We start from the raw sequence: 4,248 nt of genomic DNA, 5'->3' as shown, positions 1-4,248 counted from the left end.
TGGTGCTTCCCTAATAAACCCCATAATCTGTGAGCTCTGTGTGGCCACTGCAGTGAATTATCGAACCCAGGAGAGAGGTGGTGGGTACTTTGGGAGGAACGGTTGGTGAAAGGGCTGGAGGGAGGCAGCCTGTCTGGCCTTGTAGGAATAGGCTTTGGGTTACTGCTGGTAATCCTGTCTTCCTCTTGTAGGATTAGAGGAGGTCAGAACATGTGGCCTCCTTGCCTCTTTTGCAGTGTTGGATTAGGTTATGGATCATGTGCCATCACTTGATCCTGGTCCTTTGAAGTTGGAGAGTTTGCAATCCCAGCTTCATGATTTGGTATCAGTTTTGCACATAAGTAAAATGGAGATAATGATACTCCTGTCACAATGGTACTGGAAGATAAAATGTGATCGCATACCTAAAGGTCCCAGCCCAACGCTGGCATTTAGCAGGCAAAATTCCTTCCTGTTTTTTCATCAAGCAAAGCACAAAGTGATGTATCCACCATGGTGACGGCCACTCAGAAACAGTGAGCACATAGACCACAGTTAGAGGCGTAGACATAAAAATATACAAAAGATAGGGAGTTTTATTTCCTCTTCTTGGCCTTTAGTTAATCATCTTCCTCAGTTCAAGGGAGATCACTATTCATCATTCTTGTTTGTTTCCTTTCGTTCTCTTTTATCTCCATTACCTACTCCCATTTTCGTCCCCTTCCAGAGACAATCATTCTAAGTGTGTGAGGTGTATCTTTTTTCCCTGCCTGTGTTCTTGGAAATATGTATTGTTGCCATTATTATGATTAAATTTTAATATGAAAATTTCAATGGACTCATCCCCCAGATTCAAAAATCATCGCACTTTTGCCTCATCTTTTTTTTTTTTCTGTCTTTGCTGAATGAAATACTTCATTGTGAATCCCAGATGTCATGACATGTCACCCTGTTCAGCTATGCACCCCCCTGCCAAAATGAACATTTTCTTACCTAACTGCAGTGCCATCATCATACTCAACAATAGTAACCATATATTAGTTGGTATCATCTAATATCCAATCCATAATCCAATTTCCAAAGTTGGCTCAAAAATATCTCCTTACAATTGGTTTGTTGTGTGTGTATATTTCTATACCTCATCAACACTATGTCTCATTCTGTTGGTTCCTCTTTATGTAGCACTGTACTTTTAAGATTCATTTGTCAGCACAACATGACCAATGGCAAAGGAAGTCACTAGGAGGTGCATAAGAGTGAGAGCCAACAAAGATAAATACTATTATGTACACAATTTTGTGATAATAGTAACAAAAAACACCACCTACAAGTAGACACATAAGTAGACATGTTAGTTGAACAGATGTGGGAAGACAAACGGGAGTATACCCAGACATATATACAGGTATGGCAGAGGATATTTCTGCCAAATACACATGTATTTGTACGTGCTGCAAGTATATCCAAGAACTGTAGAGCATACAGGGGCCAAAGTTCTGGAAACTTCTTAGCCATAACCAAACACCTTGAGGGAATGAGTCACTGAGACTTAGGACCACAATCTTGGGGGACATCTAGGTCAATTGGCAGAACACAGTTCACAAAGACAATGTTCTTCATCCTACTTTGGTGAGTAGCAACTTGGGCCTTAAAAGCTATTGAGCAGCTATCTAAGATGCAACTCTTGCTCTCAACTCTTTGAGAGCAAAGAAGAGTGATGAAAATCAAAGACTTAAGGAAACAATTAGTCCAAAGAACTTATAGGCACATGAATCACAGCCTCCACTACCCTGAGACCAGACGAACTAGATGGTGCCTGGCTACCACTAATGACTACTACAAGCAGAATCATGATAGAAGGCCCTTGTCAGAGTGGGAGAAAAATATAGAATAAAATTCAAAATCATAAAAAAGACCAGACTTACTGGTCTGACTGAGATGGGTGGAATCCCCAAGACTGTGGTCCTTAGGTTCCTTCAAGCCTGGAACTGAACCCACCACAGGGATTTTCAGCCAACAAGAAAACCCAAACTCATTGCCATCAAGTTGATTCTGACTCATAGCGACCCCCATTGGGTTTCCGAGGCCATAAATCTTTACGGAAGTAGATTGCCCCATCTTCCTTCCACAGAGTGACTGGTGGGTTTGAACCACTGACCTGCTGGTTAGCAGCCAAATGCCTTATCCACAATGTCACCAGAGCTCCTTTCAGCCAACAACAACAGCAAAAAAAACCTCACTGCTGTCCAGTTGGATCAGACTCACGGTGACCCTTCCTTGGGTTTCTGGGGCAGTATCACTGCAGAAGTAGATTGTCCAATCTTCCTTCTGAGGAGTGGCTGGTGAGTTTGAACCACCAGCCTTCTGGTTAGTCAAATGCCTTAGGCACAATGCCAGCCACCAGAGCTTCTTCAGCCAACAATTTGTTGTTGTTGTCTTTATGTGCCGTCGAGTTGGCCCCGACTCATAGCGACCCCTCCTTGGGTTTCCGAGGCAGTTTCACTGTGGAAGTAGGATTGCCCAACCTTCCTTCCGAGGAGTGGCTGGTGGGTTTGAACCGCCAGCCTTCTGGTTAGCAGTCAAGTGCTTTAGCCACTATGCTACCAGAGCTCCTTCAGCCAACAATAGACAGACCTTAAAAGTGAATAACACCAAGGAGGAATGTACTCCTCATACAATCAACTATTCAAGACCAAAAGGGCAACGTTTACCGAAAAACAAAGTTCAGAAGGCAGGAAGGGGCAGGAAAGTGGGATGGATGGAAACGAGGAACCCAGGGAGGAAGTGGGAAGAGTGCTGTTATACTGAGGGGATTGAAACTAATGTTGCAACCAAATGTGTATAAGCTGTTGAATGGAAAACAAGTTTGTTCTGTAAACTTTCACTCAATTCACTTAAATTATAATAAAAACTGAAATATAAATAAACATAAGGTGGAGAAAAAAAGATTCATCCAGCTACTCTGTGCATATCAAGCCCATTGCTTTAACAGCTGCCTCTGCTCCGTGGTCTGAGATTGCTTAAAGGGTTTTTCTGTTTGTTTTGCTTTGCTTTGAGGTTTTTAATGCTGTTGGTGCATCTTTTTATTTTAATGAGGAAGCCCACTCACCATCAGGGCCCACATGCTGAGGCTGAGATGCTACCTCTTCCACAAAGCGGTCCTTTATGTCTCCAAATGCTTGCACTTCTGAGCTCCTGGGCCCCAGGTTTATATTTAACCTTGTGGTTGCATGTCATTCTCCATTTTGAATCTTGTTGCTTGTATGGTCGAATCGCAGTCAACCTAATGGCTAACAGCAACTGCCTCTCCTAAGCACCTAGGAGATCTTGGAAGCAGAGATTTTAGTATGGACATTTCTTTCCTTTTCCCAAATCCATGTTGCTGGCACCACTTTTGTTTCAGAGATGACAACTTTGACTTTAGTGAGAGGCCAGGATGGGACTGCCTTTAAAGGATAGGAACCAGCTGAGCCCTGGGGTATATCTTTTGTGGGAAGAGTGGAGCCTGGAGCTTGGGGAATAGCATTTTGCTCTTCATTCTCCAAGGCCACCTGCCCCCTTGGGCCCTATGGACTTGGTGGTGGCGGTAGGGTGAGACTGAGTCATGAACCCCTTTCTCCTCTGGTCCTACTGCTAACAAGGTGTGTGAGCTTTGGGAGTTCATTTCAGTGTCCAGCTCACCATGTTCTTCCCTTATAAGAGGAAGGGACTGGGTGCTCATGTTCATTGAGCCTATGGAACAATTTCAGGCAATATGACAGGATGTACCCAAGGGCTGGCAGGCTACAGGGACATGAGGTCTGGGAAGTTGAAAGGGTGGAGATCATACTAGAGTGAAGGAATAGTTTTTAATATTTTTGAGCACTTACTATGTGCCAAGCATGCTTGCAGGTGCTTTTCATGTTCTTGTTCTGTTAATCCCCACAATAGCCCTGTGAAGTATATTCTAGGTTCACTTTACTTACAAGAAAACTAAAGCATAGAGAAGTTAAGGAACTAAAGCAGTGTGAACATTAAAACACATACCTGCAGAGCCCGGAGATGCATATGGCCCAGAGACAGGTTTCCTGGAGAAAGTCACTAGGGTTTGGACAGTGGATGGAGTCCAAGTTAGTCTCAAGTGTCAAGAGAGTGGAGGGTGGGATACTGCAGGGCTACAAACTCCAGCTCCACTATGAAAGGGGCCAAGTGGGCAAACCCCACTTTTATCACTAACTGTGGCAAGGATCAGCTGTAATTGGATCCAGGCTTCACCTTCCATATTTCCAT

Source organism: Orycteropus afer, unplaced genomic scaffold, assembly GCF_000298275.1.
Source record: "Orycteropus afer afer isolate SDZICR_OR568_19922 unplaced genomic scaffold, OryAfe1.0 scaffold00495, whole genome shotgun sequence".
NCBI classification, from domain to species: domain Eukaryota; kingdom Metazoa; phylum Chordata; class Mammalia; order Tubulidentata; family Orycteropodidae; genus Orycteropus; species Orycteropus afer.
This window is presented reverse-complemented; position numbering follows the sequence as displayed.